Below are 18,534 nucleotides of genomic sequence, written 5' to 3' on the forward strand. Positions count from 1 at the left end.
GTAGTATTTTGCTGCTAAGACTATTACTTCCTAATAGTATTACTACTTAGGGGTAATAGCCTTATTCCTCGGAGAAAAACCAAGGGAACGGAGATATAGGTTCGTTGATGTTTCGGCGACATGCCTTTATCGAAAGGAATATCAGAAGCCTTTCTGCTATTCGTTTCGATAAAGGCATGATGCCGAAATATCAACGCATCTATACCTCCACTCCTGTTGCTTTTTTTTTGTCCTTCTCCGAGGAAAGATGCTATTATGTCTTGTACGGGATTTCCAGCTTTGTGTACCAGATGTAAGTGCTAATTTGAGAAAATCAAAACGGGTCGGAACTTGACGCTTAAATGTAAACTTGCAAGTTTACTTAACATACAAAAAACGTACTTCAGTTTACTAAACTTAAGTACGTTTTGCGATACGTTTTGTCCGGCCACGCGCCAAGCATCACGACTTACTCACGAGACCGACGTCAACCAGCCAACTGCAGTGTCTAAAGCTTTAACTGTGAATCATTCTTTGTGTCTGGTGAGTTAAATACACATCCCTTGTCACCGCAATCTAGGGCACCCGATACGCTTGTCACAGGACTTGCCTAAACCAGTGTTAGCCCTGGCACCATATATATACAGACTAGATAGGACAAGAGAATGGAGTGGTCCGCTTGCTGATAGGTGGAGCCGGCCACCATATTGGTAGAGACAAGAAACATAGACTCGCACTGACGGAGCCATCGCAACGCGTGGGGCGGGGAAGTCGCTGTGTAAGATCGCGGAAGCAAAATTGAATCTAGAACTGATTTGAAAGAGTTTAACGAGATAAAGCCATATGTTAACGATCCTCAATCATCTTTGTCTTGTATTTCACTGATCGATGTGTTACCTGCGTGAAGAAATCCCTGCCGCCGACCTCCATGACCACTGCCTGCGCGGACGGTCCGCCGTGCTCACGCTGGGCGATGGTGGGGCCGCTATCTTCCTGTCTAGCTGTCTACTCTTTAATTCCGCGGGAGTCGGCTACAGTCGTGTCCGATGTGTACGGGCCAAATGCGTTCGAGAAGCCTGTGGAGCGTGGCCCGCCCCTGAGGACGACCGCTGCGACCCTGCCGCTGGCCCGGGTAGTTCCGCCGCGCTCACACCAAGCATCGGCGGGACTAGCGCTCTAACCAGCGTCCGTGGGACAAGTGCTGCAGGGTTCAACCGCCGTTGTGCCGGACTCCGTGGTGGGCGTCCAGGAGCACAATATTCGTCACTGCCGTGGGGTCGACACGTCTGGTGTCGCGGTGACGCTGCCGGTGTCCGCGGGTCAGCAGCCGCGAGTGTGACGCAGACGCCCGAGTCGCTGCCCAGTCTGCATCGTGCGGAGCGTGATGTTGCCTTTCACTGCTTTCGCCATTTCCACGGTATCCAAAGACAGGTGACGAGCACAAGTACTTGCCACGCTCAGATGTATTGGACGCCCGAGCAAGCACCCGGCCAGGTCAGGGACTGGTTCACCAGTTTCTTATAATCGGAATGAATACTTATGAGAACTCTAACCGGCCTAGCTACTTACACAACACTAATTATCACAGCAATAACGGGAATAATGTATCCAACCAGCCGGACCGTCACGAGGAGCCAAAAACATCTTCCAATAATAATGTCGGAGGTTCACGCATACTTTTTTCTGGGAACTGACAGTAAAACTGCATTAAGCTACGAACAATTATATAGCTAACTGGTACAAGACATTGATCGAACATCACGCCAATATATGTACATACTTCAACACCGCACATCAAAACACAGTCATTTCTTCCCACGAGAATCACCCAGTTCACGCAAAACAGAAGCCTAAACAGATCGCAGGGAACAGGCCGGACGATCCTGACGAGAATCACCCAGTTCGCGCAGAACAGAAGCCTAAACAGATTGCAGGGAACAGGCCGGACGATCCTGACGAGAATCACCCAGTTCACGCAGAACAGAAGCCTGAACAGATCGCAGGGAACAGGCCGGACGATCCTGACGAGAATCACCCAGTTCACGCAGAACAGAAGCCTAAACAGATCGCAGGGAACAGGCCGGACGATCCTGATGAGAATCACCCAGTTCACGCAGAACAGAAGCCTGAACAGATCGCAGGGAACAGGCCGGACGATCCTGACGATCGGAAAAGTGTGGGAACTGCAGGAAAGGGTGTCTGCTGGTTATGCCACCAGACAAATGAAGACAATATCAGAGCCTTCAGGTTGCCTAATGTCCTCTAAACAGCACTGCTTCAGTCATTTTTTGCGGATCCTGCTCCATTGCAAGCATGCATTGTGCAGCTTCGCCTGGTGATGAAGACACAGGCGCCGGTAGATGACCACCAGAATCCTGATCAGCTCAGTGCGGTGGTTTTCCAAACCGTTCTAAGTTTCCAGAGGGTGGTGGCCGGGATCTCGCACGTCAATGATACCGATGCAGCACTTCACCGCACTCTCCAGCATCCGCTAGGGCACTTCATGGTAAGCCGCGTCCTACTACACATTGCGGCGGCGGAGCTCCTCTTAAGCACTCAGGACCACCTCCCTACTGCTCCTGCGGAGAGATTCATCAGCCCACCGATATTTTCCAGTCACAGACGGTGACATAAGGATGCGAGGTCGTTGGGCTCCAGGTGGCTAACCAGTACTTCTTGTTGGCGCAGCCTTCTCCGTCCAGTGTCCTTCGGACGACGAACACGGTGGCAAAGCTGTATTGGCGACCACGAAGGACAGCCCCAGCCGGAAGTCACGATCGCCCAGTATATCGACCACCTCGGTGCTGTCGGTGTAACACATACCATGACCACCAAGCTGACTGTGACTGCGACACATAGCCAGAATGGATTGGGATCCAGCCCTGTGACGCTCCTGCTGCGTCCCGTGCAAGTGTAGGAATGTAGCGACGAAATGGCTGGCCCTCGGACCGCTGTTCCATCCACCTGATAAATCATGAATGGATGGGAACGAACGCAAAAGAGCAGTCGAACTCGATCAGGATTTCAGTCAGGATTTGGGGTTCATTTGTGGGCTTTAAGACACTGGGGCGCTTGTGCCCAAAAAGTCGGAGTAGATGGCATGTATTTCCTGTTCTCAAACAGTTGATAGCAGCCTGACAGAGAGCATAACCTTATTTCACTCCAGTCAATGGTTTTAAGTAAGCACCTCATCACGGTCACTGCCGGTAGTGAACATTGGAACGACGAAACTCATTACTACAAGCAATTCACCAACGAGCCATTTAATGACCCTTTTTACAGTTTTGTCACTACATGTTGTTCACAGCAATCATTCTGGTGCTTGGTGCGTGCTTGCAGCTGAAAGCAGGGAAAAATGCTACAGGGAACATCGAAACCGTAGGTTTACTGGATACTGCTCAAAACGCCTTTCCATGTTATGCGTATCAATGTTCAGGGTGATAATTTGCAAAATGGTTGGCTTAATTATATTCCAGGTGATTTGGAGATGAAACTAGAACTGATAAGGCCATGTTCGAATTGTTGGAAAAATATTTCAAGCCCCAGAGCAGTTCTGTTTGCAACATAAAAACCGTAATTAAAACATTCATGTTCAAATGTTTAAAACAATCCAAATTCTCAAATAATTGAAAGGCAGTGCTTGGGCAGGCAAGGCAGCGCCCTCCAAAACAGAGGGCGGTTACGCGCCGGGCTTATACACCCTCCAAAAATCTTTCAAATGATTGCACGCATCAACCATATGCGGATTGGTAGCCTTGGAGGAAAGAAAGTGCAAAATGCAGAATCCCGTGCGAAACGTCGGTTCTATGCGTGGTAGACATCAAACGATCACAAAGTCCATCAACTCACTCTGGACCATTTCCATTATAATCACGAATTTTCGGCAGCCGGGCCCGCATCTCCAGTGGATGGATGGTTAGCGTGCTGGTCTCGCATGCGGTAAGCCCGGGTTGGAATCTCGACGACGGCTGCTGTTAAGTGGGTGGCTTCATGGCCCATCGGCGCGGCGTGATGATGCCAACTCGCTTCACTTCTAAGCGGAATGAATTATAAATAGGGCTTTTCATATCGGACAGCACCATAGTTCCTAATGCTATGAGGAGGGAGTCCACACCCTGCAGAAATATTGGGGATCCTGTGAAGGATGACCGTAAATCTAACTGAGTGTGACACACTGAATAACCAGTAGAAATGGCACATGCGACGGCGGAGGCATGTAGAATTACGTTCGGCAATTGCGCGTAAAAATCATCGGCGCGTATTCGACTGCTGCTCAAAGGCGAAGGCACCAAGGCCAATAGGGACGGAGCCTGAGCGATCATGGGTGCCGCAGGAGACCAACACAGTGACTCCCGTCAACAAGTATAGGGCCCTCAGAGCAAGCAAAAAGAACTTAAGACCAACGTGGTGGGCCCCTAAACGATCGGTAGCGCCTCGACAGGCTGACCTATGAAGCCCCGGTCATAGGACAGGAACCTCCGAGCAAAGGGGAATTGTTCAAGACTAAATTAATACCCCTCTGCAATCAAGAGTGCACGGGCAGGTTAACAACACGAGTCTTGATAGGAGTGAAAAGTCAACCGCATATGAGACCAAAGGGAGAGAGCCCTCGATCAAAGTAGAGGGCCCCTGAGCATCGAGCGTCTCCGCGCCTTACCTTATAAGAGCCGTAGCAACGGCACAAGGCCCTTCAAGAAAGTAGAAAATACCTGAGATTTATATGAAGGGCCCCTGAGCAACTGAATGTACTCTGGAATATGTGGCCCCGGAAAAAGTGTATGTAGCCTTTCGGGCGAATGGGAAGAATCCGTGGAGGAAAACCCGATTGATCAACAGTGCTCAAGCATGGGGGCAGATAGCGTCCCAACAGCACATTGGGTGCTACGAAAAAATGGGAAGAGATCAAGGGTAACGTGGAAAGGTCCTTAGCGATCATACTGACGCAGCAAGTGGACATATGGAGACAGGCAGCCAACAACGTAATGCCTCTAGACAGCGTAATGAGCCCCAGAATTTCCCCCAAGCAACACTCTCTCAGTCAGCAAAGAATGAACTTCGTTTACTTATGAACCCTTCACTTTTGCTAGCAGTGGTTCTTGGCCATCTGTAGGCCCAAATGCGTCCAATTTGTTGTGCTTTTGTTGTAAAGAAAGTGCGTCCGTCCGGCCGGTTATGGGCCCCTTCGGAGCCTTTAGGTTCCCTCGGCATGGTCCACGAGACATGGTCCTGTACCTCCCCCCCCTCCCCCCCCCCCACCCTCTGCATCCTCCATCGGCCCGAGCAGCTGAATAAATGGGACCCGCTAAGAGCATAGGGCCATCCATTCAAAAAAAAAGCTCACGACGCAACGTGTAGGGTTCTGAACAATCGAGTGCGCCAAAACAGGTTAACATATAGGGCCCCGTCAAGAGCTTGGGGCCCTACATTCAAGTAGGAAGTATTCAAAACCCAATATGCAGAACTCCCGAATGATCGAGTGTGCCCGAGCAGGTTAACAGATAGGGCCCCCGAAAAGAGCTTGGGGCCCTCCATTCGAATAGGAAGTATTCAAAGCCCAATGTACAGGACTCCCGAATGATCGAGCGTGCCCGAGCAGGTTAACAGATCGGGCTCCCGAAAAGAGCGGAGGGCACTCCATTAGAATAAAAAGTACCCCAAACCAGACGTGGAGGTCCCCACGATCGAATGGGCCCGAGCACCTTATCAGATGGGGGCCCCGACAGGAGCTTAAGGCCCTCCATTGAAATAAGAAGTACCTAAAACCCCATGCGGAGGGCCCCGAAAGATGGAGTGTACCCGAACAGGTTATCAGATGACCCCGATACGGGCAGAGGGCCCTAAATTCAAACACTGAGAACCAATGTGCAGGGCCCAACAGCAATCCAGTGTGGGCGAGGAGGCGAACAGAGAGGGCCCCCGACAAGTGCGTAGGGCCGCATTAAAATAGCACGTGCCTAAGGCCCAATATAGAGGGCCCTCCGAACGATCGGATGTACCCGAGCAGGTTATCAAATAGCCCCCCCCCCAAAAAAAAAAAGTGTAAGCTCCCCATTCAGAAAAGAATTCAGCGTAGGGCCCTCCATCCAAGCAGGAAGTATTCAAGACCCAACGCAGAGGACCCCGAATGATCCAATGCATCAGAGGAGGTTTACATATATGCTCCCGTCAAGGGCGTAGGGCCCTCCGTTGAAATAGGAAGTACCCAAGGCCCAATGTACAGGACTCCCGAATGATCGAGTGTGCCCAAGCAGGTCAGCGATTCAGCAAAGAGGTACCAAAACCCAGTGTAGACGGTCCCCGAGCGACTCAGCGTGCCTAAACAGGCCATTAGATGGGCCCCCGATGAGAGTATAGGGCCCTAAGCAAGTGACGGAGAATTGGAAACGCCCTAGACCAATGTAGAGGACCCATGAGCATATCACAAGTGTGTCGGTAGGTTAACGGATACCCACATAAAGGGCCCCTGAGCAACCGAGAATGCCCCGGCAGGTTAAGGTATGGGACTCTGGCTACCACTCACAGAGCCTTTCTGGCGAATGGAAATAATCCGTACAAGCGCCCGTGATTGACAAGAGTGCCCCGGCACGCTAACAGGAAGACCCCCAACAACAGCGCAGGGCCCTCTGAGCAAATGCAAAGAAATGAAGGACAACATGGAATGCTCCTAAACGACCGAAATGAACCTGCAAGGGACATATAGGTCCCCCGGAAACAGCATGTGGTCCTAGACGGTGCAATGGGGCTTAAAATTTCCAGTTAGCAGCTTTTCCAATCATTGAGTAATTTTTGGGACTTCTCATAAGCCCTTCACTTTCGCTTACAACTGCTCTTGGTGGCCTGAAGGTCCAGAGATACCCAGTTTTGTTGCGTTCTGTGTTGAAAAAACTGCACCTGTTCGGCCGACTATGGGGCCCCCGGAGCCAATGGGCCCTTTTGGGGTCCAAGGGGGGACATGCCCTGTGGCCCCCCTCTCTGGATCCGCCCCTGCTTGTTACTGTACGTTTGTGGGGGATACTTTTGTTATTTTCCACTTTCTTGCTCCTCCCCCGAACTCAGTTTACCCTTGATGTCGGACTGTCGTGGGAAGAAAGTGATTGCTCCTAAGCCTGAGGTGTCATTCAGGTGACCACAACGAAATCTCAAATGGGAGCACCGTAAATCCGATATGGGACCCGAAGGGCTGGCTAACGTTCATTGAGGGGGCACGTGTTGAACTCTCAGATACCAGCCAGAGGGCCCGTTGCAACGATTGGGCCCCGGGCTGGGCCTGGGAGCCCATTTCCCAAGCAGGGACAAGTCAGGACCCGCGGTTTACATTGGTCAGGGCACCCCGAGCCAATGAGAGGCCCCTGTGTCAGGCAGGGGCACACAGCGCCTAACCGGAGGTCCGGTGTTGACAAGGGCCCCCGAGCTGGTCAGGGAGCGTACGAGGGTGCCTGAAGATGGACCGATGTGCCCTTCAAGACTGACGAGAAACGGGCCGATGGGAAGGCTGATTGGCCGTAAGGGTTGAAAGGCTGCAGGTCATCCTGGCCCATATGGCTATGATCCCAAATGTCAGCCAATACGCCTCTTTCGCCGATTGTGGACCCCTGGGACAGTGCGGGCACCTATTTTGGCGCCAAAGGGCCTTTTGGCGCCAGGGAGGGCACCAAGGTAGGACGTGCATCTGTGAGGGCCTCCGGACGAACCCATCAGGCGAACCCGCCTCCATGTCGTCAGAATGACAGCTGGTAGACACCCCGGGCTGGGACGGAATTATCTTTAAGCAATTGCCCGGAAGGGTCGTGTGCACCTAACTTTTCACTAATGTTTGCACATGTTACAGATTGCATTACGCATAATGTTTACCCATTACACATTTTCAATTAATGTTTACACATTACGCATTTTCAATTAATGTTTGCACAAGTTCCTGGCCTCATTTACGGTCAACCTTCACGGGATACTCAGTACGCCGCCGTCCGGTATGAAAAACCCAGATTAGAATTCACTCCACTTACAACTGAAGCGAGTCCGCATCATTACGTCACACCGATAGACCATGAAGCCACCCGCCCAACAGCGGCCGTCGTCGAGATTTGAACCCGGTCTTACCGCGTGCGAGACCAGCACGCTAACCATCCACCCACTTGAGACCCGAGCCCGGCAGCAAAAAAAAATGCCATCAGAATAGGACTGGTTCAGAGTGAACTGATGGATTCGATGATCGTTGGATGCATATCACGCATAGAGCCGACTTTTCGTACGGGACTCTGCATATTTGCACTTGCTTCCCTCTAAGGCTGGCAATCCGCGTATGCTTGACACGCATAACCATCTGAAATATTTTTGGAGGTTGTATAAGCCCAGTGCGTAGCGACCCTCCATTTTGGAGGGTGTATAAGTTCGGTGTATAATTATTGATTACAATATCCCCAATTATCATGTTCAGTTCGCCAACGCAAGTTTATTACTTCATGCTTAAATCGAACAATTACTTTCAATAATGTCAAGCCAAGAAGCTCGGCACACAGCCCACCACAGGCAAACAACCAGACAGCCGACCACGCCGCACCACACAGACAACAACCCGCATGAAAGGCCCTTGCCTCACACGCAGACTCCGCAGCGGTGACATGACCAAACACAGGTTCCTGTAACTTCCGCCAGGCGTCCGAACAACTACGGTTTAACGTCAACTATGGAAAAAACTTTCAAAACACCTGAACACTACAGTAATGTACAATCATGGAAAAGTACTCAGCTGATAAAAGTAAGCGGAAGAAGTCATATATCTCAGTTAAAAAGTTGAAAGTGGTCATAAAATGAAAAAACCTGGGGAGCACTGACCCCAGCTAGACCGTGACTAGTCCATTGAAAGGGAACTGCGAAGTGATTGGCGCTTCCGCCTGGCACAGTCACTAACGATAACAATAACACGAAATACACAAATATATGGCCCAACGGATGCATCTGTGGTTTGCAGAGACCATGCTACACGTCATATATCCAACGAAGACCACGACACAAAGAAATGTTTGCCACCAACGCCAAATACCGACCCCTTCCCAACGCAACAGCGGGAAACCGCATAGACAGCTTGATGTCTTTACCACGATTCCTGGATCTACCAAGGTTTTAACAAGATGGCGGCGGTTTAACATAGTGGAAGACGGCTGTTGTCCTATCTAATCCTGTGTATCTATGCTTGGCACACGAGTTAAATATTTCAACACCAATGTTCCCATCACTACCTTCATGGTTACCATGACAACGAGGACGCCGAGGAATTGTCGACCCCGCGGCGACGAGCCTCGGTGTGCGGTTTCCCGCAGGCGGTGTTTATTTGAGGGGTGTGTGCGGGGTGTTGTGTTCCGGTGATATAATCGTTGGTCTCACATCCTGAGTTTGAAGTTCAACATACCAGAAATGGCCTCTGTTAACGTTTGTAGATGCCCTGGAGGCATTTCCGCTCAACGCGAGCCTATATTGAATGTCAAGCAAGAACATTGTGGCGATATTCGAATTACCGACTCATGTCGTCCAGCACCCGTTCCGAACCCGTGCAAATCTATCGAGAAGCCTCAGACATTTGGTCTGAACTTAAATCTTCAGTCAATGACGGGCCAAGATTACTCATCGTCAACCGGCTGCCAACTTGTGCGATCTGCCAATATCATAGAATGGGACCAGATGAACGACCGAAAAGTTTTTGGAGCCAGATCGGACAAGGAAAACTCAGAAATGTAAGTATGGATACCCTATAACTGCCAAAATAGACAGTGTTCAGGCAGCACACGCGTAATGATTGCTGAAGCTGCGGCTTGGCCCGCGTTTTTTTACGGTAGCGGAGGTCGACCTCGACCGGCGCACGACAATTTATATTAACACACCGTTAAAAGTTGGCATATGTGATTGTGATATGAAAAGCATCGCTACGGGTGTCCAGACAACTGCTGATATCAAACCTAGAGCGAGAATCACCCTGTTGTCCAGGCATGCTGACGCATAAACGAGACTCCCTCTCGAATACACGAAAAGTGCCGCGAATGCCTTCCGTTATGGCCCAAAATATTTATCTAGAGCGAGATAATCTGAAGCATTCGGGAAACAGCTTCCACTCATGTACCCTGCTCACAGCATTTGCCTTGTCATCACAGACACAGAACATGAGTGCGCTGGTCGTTTCGTTATGTGATGCACCGGTAACGTAATATACGGTGCGGCGGCCACACTCGAAACCCCCAGGCCCAGACACTCCACTTCCAGGGTGTTTGAACAGATGGTTCGCCAGCCGTCCATCGTTTGCTGTTGAGCTTCCGCTGCTCTAGTGTTTGTTGTTCTGCTGTTCTAGTGTTTGCTGTGAGGTCCGTTCTTGCTGCAGCGCTCGGGGTCGACGCACGGACCGCAGCCGTGACCTCAGATGACCTTGGCCGTTGAAGGCTCGAGGGTGGACCACCTCACTTTGTCCCAGTGACCTCACCCTTGCCTGGACTGCCCGTCGTCGAACTGTTCTCAGAGCTGTGCGTCACTTACTGATCCGTACTGACCTGTATTGACCCGAGATGACCAATACTGGCTTAGTGTGGCCTATTCCGATCAAAGCCAGGATAGCCCGAGCTGTACTGAGCTGGCCCAAGCACCTCAAGTGATCACATGCTACTGGGAGCAGCCCAAGCTGCCCTGGGGTCGACATGGCCTTGTTTTCGGACTGGACAGTACAGGGTGCGGCTTGTAATGCCTCGTGCGATAGTAGTAAGTTTGTATGGTCTGTTTGAGCAAGAACATGAGGGCCAGTTTGACCCAAGCTTTCGGATTCTTTTCTGGACCACTTGGTGGGATCCAAGCCGGCATTCTTCTCCAACTTAGGCGGCACTGACCCATTCAGGCTGAAGGCATTAGAACGTCCCAGCGTGCGTGTACGTGTGCGTGTGCGTGTACGTGTGCGTGTGCTTGTGCGTGTGCTTGTGCGTGTGTGCGTGTGTGCGTGCGCGTGTGCGTGTGCGTGTGCGTGTGCGTGTGCGGGCGCGGGCATGGGCGCGGGCGCAGTCACGGGCGCGGGCGCGGGCGCGGGCACGGGCCGGGCACGGGCACGGGCACGGGCACGGGCACGGGCACGGGCACGGGCACGGGCGCGGGTGGGGAGACCCCTTTTAAGTTAATCATTTTCACTCGCCTACGATGCTATCCATCTCTTCACGATTATTACTAAGCATCGGCCAACATCGAAGAGCCATGACCGCTTCGGCCTACTGCTGCAACGTATGTGGCCAGATCTACTGAGCCCATGCCAGACAAGGACACATCCATCTAAATATGAGCAGAGCATGGCTCAAAACGGCTCAGTGGGCCTGGTTGGAGCGGCGGTCGCGAAAATGGGACGGGTCACATGCCTCACAGCCACTTATGGGTTAAGTCATGCATTGCCATCGTTCAAATCAAGGGCAAAGGCTAGGCCTTCTACGAGCAACAGGGGTTTCGCTTCCCGCCAGACACGGAATGGCCATGCAAGGAGTGGTAGCCCCTCGCTGTGCGGCCGCAAAACTTTTGGGCGCCCTGGGCTGACGTCCTGACCCGGTCTGGCCGTTGCCTGTATCTGCATTTGACGCCTTGGGTCGACGTCCTGACCCGGTCTGGCCGTTGCCTGTATCTGTATTTGACGCCTTGGGCCGACGTCCTGACCCGGTCTGGCCGTTGCCTGTATCTGTATTTGACGCCTTGGGCCGACGTCCTGACCCGGTCTGGTCGTTGCCCGTATCTGTATTTGACGCCCTGGGCTGACGTCCTGACCCGGTCTGGCCGTTGCCTGTATCTGTATTTGACGCCTTGGGCCGACGTCCTGACCCGGTCTGGCCGTTGCCTGTATCTGTATTTGACGCCTTGGGCCGACGTCCTGACCCGGTCTGGTCGTTGCCCGTATCTGTATTTGACGCCCTGGGCTGACGTCCTGACCCGGTCTGGCCGTTGCCTGTATCTGTATTTGACGCCTTGGGCCGACGTCCTGACCCGGTCTGGCCGTCACCTGTATCTGCATTCGCGCCTTGGGCTGACGTCCTGACCCGGTCTGGTCGTTGCCTGTATCTGTATTTGACGCCCTGGGCTGACGTCCTGACCCGGTCTGGCCGTTGCCTGTATCTGTATTTGACGCCTTGGGCCGACGTCCTGACCCGGTCTGGCCGTCACCTGTATCTGCATTCTCGCCTTGGGCTGATGTCCTGACCCGGTCGGGCCGTCGCCGTCACTGTATTGGCGCCTGTTTACCATGCCCTAATATTATTCCACACAGCGGATATCTGTCTCCATATCTCTAGCTATCTCCCAGATCTTATCCGGTTTTTTTCCGAACCCCTGGCCAAAGGTCTTGTCACCCATGCAAAAAACTGTGAGTGCCTGCAAAAATGGCCGCGAACACAAATCATGTTTTTTAGATGGAGCAGGTGTTCGTCCTCGCCAGATTTTGTTCAAAACACGCACGCGAGCGCGGTGTTCGGTTCAAACCAGGTGCGGCTCGACCCGTCAGGAAAGCAGGTTTTGTGAATTGTCTCGACGTGCCGCTGCCCGGCTAGCGGGATTAACCCCAGGCGTGTCAGGACGCAGGTTTGGTCCCAAGGGCTTCATGTGAAATGAATAGCTTCAAACCCTGAATATGCCAACGCACGCTCGTTTTCTCAAAATCCAGAGTGAGCAGACCATTGCGACAAAGCTACTAAGCTTTATTGGATGTTATGTAGCCAGTGAAACGATACCTGAAGGTCTCATAAACCTTCCCCTGCTGAGGAGGTAACAGCAAGAAAGCTTAACTACGCATGTCGCAGCCAAGTACTTGGCTTGAGATTACTTCAGGTTCAGCTGTGCACATATCCACTGTACCACGGTGGATTCAGATATGCCCATACTGACCTATAGCGGTCTGCGTCGGGCAGATGCCGGGCGATGGCCCGTGGGTGATTCCGACTATGACAAGTGTACTGGTTGACCCCGGCCAAACCTATTCCCTGACGTATCTGCACGGACCCCAGGTGTTTTTCATGAGTACATGACCAACGATGTCAACATTGGTCAGCCGAGAGGTGCTAGTTGGGACAGTGTGGCGGCGCCGCTGCTCTCTCCGCATGCTCGGGCCGCGCTGAGCGCCGCCTGATGCGCCTGCAACCTCTGTTGCAGGCTGCGGGAGCTGAGCAAGCGGCAGCAGGACGAGTGCCTGACCACGTGCCGGCACCGGGCCGCCGACACCACCAAGAAGCTCGGTACGGGCCGCGGTCCGAGCCGCGGACCTCCTGAACGTCGGCGCGCGGCGTTGTGACGGGAGAAGCGGCTTAGCGCCGAACGGGGACCGAGACAGCTGTGGCGGCGAGTCCTCCCACCCACCCATCCCCACCCCACCCGCCCGCTCACGAACACCGACACTCCTGGGCATCCGGTTCGCGATCTTGCACACGCTGCGTCAGGCCAGGACGCGCCGGGACAACAGCGGACGGGGGCTCGATGAGCTCCGCTCGCTGCCGTCACACGGAGCGCCGAGCCGGCGCCTTCAGCGCGGGCCCTGACCAGCCGGACGCCGTGCTGTCACCAGGCGGCGCTGCATCTCGCCGCGCTCCCGGCCGATGCCGGTCGGACGGGTCTGCCCGGCGCTGGGACAGTGGGGCCGCAGCCTCCTCGTCCATCAATACACTCGGGTCGGCGTACGACGGATCGGCGCCGTCACCGTACGCTGTGACCGACATAATATGTCCCCCCACGAAGAAAAGGCGTGACTGGTCGCTTGTCGAGCGCGACGTGATTGCCAGCGGTTCTTGTTGCGTCGTGACTGGCGATGATAGACGTTACCGTTCTGCTGCTGTGCGGCTATTGTCCGTGGAATGCTGCATTGAGCGCATCTCGCAGTGGGCGAACGGGGGCGCCTCGCATCGGCTGCGGCGGCGGCGCCGTCCGGCCAGCAGCACCGGCAATGCGTTGATCACTCGAGACGTGGTGCAGCCGCTGAGTGCGCCTGCTCACTGACGCGACAGCTGCCGCGTCCCGGTAGCCGCGTGCTTTCGTGATAACATGATGGCCTGCTGAAGGCGACATCGGAGCTGTCAGAGGCGGCATTCACAGGTGCGACGATGGCCGACTAATCACACGGGGAATGTCGCCAGAGCCGTCCGGGCCCTGTCCAGCTCCGCTCAGTCAGCGAGTACGAATGTCTGGATTTGATAACGTCGCCGATCTCTACCTCTGCCTCTGCCTCTGCCTCTGCCTCTCCCCGGATCCGTGATGGCCTTGGCTGAGAAGAATGGCACGGTGCGTGACATGCAGCTATAATGTGTTGTACCTTCAGGTCGTATAGCCAGCGTCGAAGCGCGCAATTATGCAAGGTCAGTATGGCGTAACTGCATGCTACCTTGGTACTGCGAGCAGTAATGATTCGTTATTGTGGATCGCCTGATGCTGAGCGTAGTTGGGCCCGATGCTGATGGATCCTCTGGTACAGCGAGCTTAGCGAACAGCTCTTTATGGTCTGGTGTTTTATGTGAGAATGGGCTCTGACCGAGCTTTCGCCAGGCGACCAGTACATTGCAGGAGGGTAAACCATGTATCGATGTCGTTTAAGCGGCAGCAGCGGGTGTTGTAAGATGATGCGTGGAGCATATTGCGTCACAGGTAAATCAACGGGCGTGGCGATCACTTGCTGATCGCGGTGAGAAGTGAAGTGCGACTGGTCCTTGAAACTGCTAGTGCTGTTCCCGAGCCTTCGACCAAGGCGTGCTGCTTCTCTTCCGAAATATGTAGCTGATGTGAATCCAGTGGTTTGACCCGCAATGTATCCTGCCGATGGTGACGGGGGCGGTCGGAACGGGCTCGCTATCTCCCGCTCACCGGTTTATCCTGCGATGGTTGACGGGGACGGTCGGAGTGGGGCCGTGATCTCCCGCTCACCGGTTAATCCTGCCGATGGTGACGGGGGCGGAGGGAGTGGGCTCGTGGTCTCCCGCTCACCGGTTAATCCTGCCGATGGTGACGGGGGCGGTCGGAGTGGGCTCGTGATCTCCCGCTCACCGGGTTGCTCCTGCCGATGGTGACGGGGGCAGTCGGAGTGGGCTCGTGGTCTCCCGCTCACCGGTTAATCCTGCCGATGGTGACGGGGCGGATGGAGTGGGCTCGTGATCTCCCGCTCACCGGTTAATCCTGCCGATGGTGACGGGGGCGGTCGGAGTGGGCTCGTGGTCTCCCGCTCACCGGTTGCTCCTGCCGATGGTGACGGGGGCAGTCGGAGTGGGCTCGTGGTCTCCCGCTCACCGGTTAATCCTGCCGATGGTGACGGGGGCGGTCGGAGTGGGCTCGTGGTCCTCCCGCTCACCGGTTAATCCTGCCGATTGGTGACGGGGGCGGTCGGAGTGGGCTCGTGGTCTCCCGCTCACCGGTTAATCCTGCCCGATGTGACGGGGGCGGTCGGAGTGGGCTCGTGATCTCCCGCTCACCGGTTACGTGCCCATCAGGTGCGCCTGCGATGCAGTCCGCCCACTCTGCATTTTTGCACTCGAATTGTGTGTGTTAGCGTGTGGTGCGACAATGATGCAGGTCTACCCAGCGCTGTCTGCGCGGGACAGGCCAACAGCAGACACTTCACTCGTCTGGTTTGGCGTAATGTTCGCATGACATGACCGGGGAGGTTTTGAAACATCACGTGGGTAGTTTTGCCGACAAGACCAGCGCAGCCGGACAAACATCCACGGGTGCGCTGAAGCCAGCTCCAGCCTCAACCACCGTCCGCCAGCCTACCTCCAGACCTTCGCCGTTGCGGGCCGGCCGCAGCAGCTCGACCTAGCCTCGGCGGAAGCGACACGCTGCCGCTGGCCATTTTGAACTGAACGGGCCCAATCGCGCCGAGCGATCCATCTAGTCCGGCTGGACGGCGACTGCCGGCGAGCGAGATAGCCGGCGCCGGCGATCCATCACCACTCTCCGCCGCCTGTCGGAGCGGCCCCCACTTTCTCAGCCTCCGTGGTGGCGCATGGCTGGCTGAAGAAGCGCTCTGAGGTGGCTCCATGCTACCGCTCAGAGTGGGGTCGATGTTGCTCAGAGGCGGCTTTGCACTGTCGCTGATCTAAGAGACAGATGGGTTGGCGTTAGAGGGTTATGCTGTATGCAGGTGCTAAGATGTGACGTGGCAGTGCGTCACGAACTCTTACAGGTAGCTCATAACCCCCGCCCTCAGCCTCCAACATGTCGCCTGCGACCCTTACCCTGGACATCTGACCTCTGATCTCTAAACTGTGAACTCTGAGCTCGGGTCTCTGACCTCTGACCTATGAAATCTGAACTTTAACCTCGGTATCTGACTCTCGCCGCCCGCTACAGGTGAGCGTCTGCGTGACACCAACTACTGGAAGTTCGAGCTCGAGAGGCTGCTGAGGACATGCGGAATGAAATTGACCTGCTGATCGCCCAGAAGAACCGCCTGCGAAACTCCTTGAACGCCTCGCAGGTAGCATCGCACGCGTGCGGTGGCACGGATTTGAATGTCAAGTGCGAGACTCGCGCAATTTCGTGGACAGGCTGTGGGTGCATATAAAACCACGTGTGGAGCTCTATTTACTCACCGTGAGCATGCTGTAGCATGTAGAATATAACGCGCAGAGGCGCGTTTGGATGCCGCTACATGTGTGCGCATAAGCCAAGCATTTACAATATCCCAGTGATTTTTTTGTCTTGAATAGACCATGGACAGACGTTCGCAACGTCCCATCAAATTCCTACCTAGATGCGTATTCCACATGATCTGCGTGCGAGAGCAACAGTCACTCCCTTACGATATGTAGCCACCAGTCGCTCATGATATAGCTATATGTATTTAATTCCATAAACTTGATTCCGTCGTATGTCACTCTGGGCAAAGTTTAAGGCGGAAATGAGTTGCAGGCTAGCTATTGTAATGCTGTGCTTTTCCCGGTTCACTTCATCGCTTGCCATTTTGCAAGCAACTTTATCTGACCCCTTGAAATATTTTCGACGTAAAGGTCAAATCATCGCATCCACCGTGTACATCACATATCGTGCAAATGCATACATGGCGCGCGACTACGACTCGCACGCGGCGTGGCGGTCTATGGTCCCACACGTCTTGATGCGCTCACCGCTCGCTCCAAACTCCTTGCTCCTGTTGACTTCACGATCCAGGCAGCTGTCGGGCGTCGGCGGCGCGGGGCAGCAATGTCAGCGCGGCGCTGCCTCTACACGCCCTTAGGAGCGGCGATCTATTGACCAAGCCAGCATCCCCGCGCCGTGAATCAATGTATATCCGAAATTGTCCCTGGCGAGCGCGCGTTGCCTTCGCTGAGCGTCGTCACTCGCCGCGCCTCTCCGGGGAGTGGCTGGCCGCCGTGGTACGGCCGGTGGTGTCGCGCCGACGGCGGCGCTGGCGGCACTCGGCGGTCCTATCCAGTATCGTGGTCGCCGAGTGCCGCCGGCACAGAGCCAGCCGACTCGTCTGTATTGTAGCCCGGCGCGCCGGGCACGAGACGCTGCCCGGGGACGACCCGAGGCTGCGGCCGTGTGGCGAGGGAAGGGCTAGCTCGGCTCCATGTCAGACAGAGGTGTCGCAGAGGGAGGCCACGCGCGCCTGGTCGGAGCAACGCTCGGGGGCGGATTAGATGAGTCTGAACTTTGAGAGAGCCTGTGACAGGCAAAGCAGAAATTAGGTGCCTTACGGGGTGCCCGACGGTGTGGTTTTTAAGCTGCCTAGGCCTAAGCAGTTCATGAATTGCCTAGGCGTTGTGGAAATGACACAGTGAGTATAAGCACGGAGACAATGCAGTGGCGATGCGGCGATGAGAGATAACCATGGGGTCAACACGCGCCGTAACATGCGCCGGGCGAGTTTCCACACTCTTTCAAACACTGCACACTTTCTTCACCGCACTCCCGACAGTCGCCGGGCCTCAAGGAAGGAGGGAGGGAGGGCCCAGAGCCGAACAGCCAGCGAACAGCGACCCGCTTCTTCTCCGCGATACGGCGTACGGACCATGCACGAAATATTTAGAACTTGCCAGCGCTGCAGTTCTCACCGTGTTTGATGTGGCATGTCTGGGGGATGTAGTGATCGATCGAAGATGCATACCTTCTAGGACTGCGGAGGCTCACCAACGGGATTCAACCGTGGCATTTTTGCGGTCTGGTCATCGCTGGGTAGCCCCTGTAGACTATTTGTGAGTGCAATGTCTACTAGAGGCACTGTCGTCGAGCCATATTACTGCTACCAATGAAAGGAAATGGGCTCACGTCGCTACATTGTTTCAGCAGTGCATAGCGGTGGGGCGCAAGACACAGAGCACGCCATTGCCACCCAGAGGACGGCAAAGCTGATGAGACCGTTCGTGACCGTGTGTCTGGCTTGGAGTAGCGCGTTTTGTCAGTGTAGCCCACGTTTCCGGAATGGCGTCGTTTAATGGGTACCTACGGGTACATTGAAGGCGATTGTTATAATAGGATCTCCCAACCCCGAATGGCGAAAAGCCGGAGCTCAAGGCCTGTCTCGCAAAAAGAAGTGCATGGTACAACCTGAGGTTCACGATCGCTGTGCGTGGCGATGCA

At 54.4% G+C, this 18,534-nt stretch overlaps 1 long non-coding RNA gene across 1 annotated transcript; it reads left to right on the forward strand.

The window, feature by feature from the left end:
- Positions 1-9,323: 9,323 nt before the first annotated feature.
- LOC119106877 (uncharacterized) lies at positions 9,324-16,348 on the forward strand. Its single transcript, XR_005095170.1, has 3 exons — positions 9,324-9,707; positions 13,126-13,208; positions 16,303-16,348. It is a non-coding gene; the product is annotated as an uncharacterized LOC119106877 (long non-coding RNA).
- Positions 16,349-18,534: the final 2,186 nt, after the last annotated feature.

This window comes from Pollicipes pollicipes, unplaced genomic scaffold, assembly GCF_011947565.3.
Source record: "Pollicipes pollicipes isolate AB1234 unplaced genomic scaffold, Ppol_2.1 Scaffold_6326;HRSCAF=7501_pilon_pilon_pilon, whole genome shotgun sequence".
Classification (NCBI taxonomy): Eukaryota; Metazoa; Arthropoda; class Thecostraca; order Pollicipedomorpha; family Pollicipedidae; genus Pollicipes; species Pollicipes pollicipes.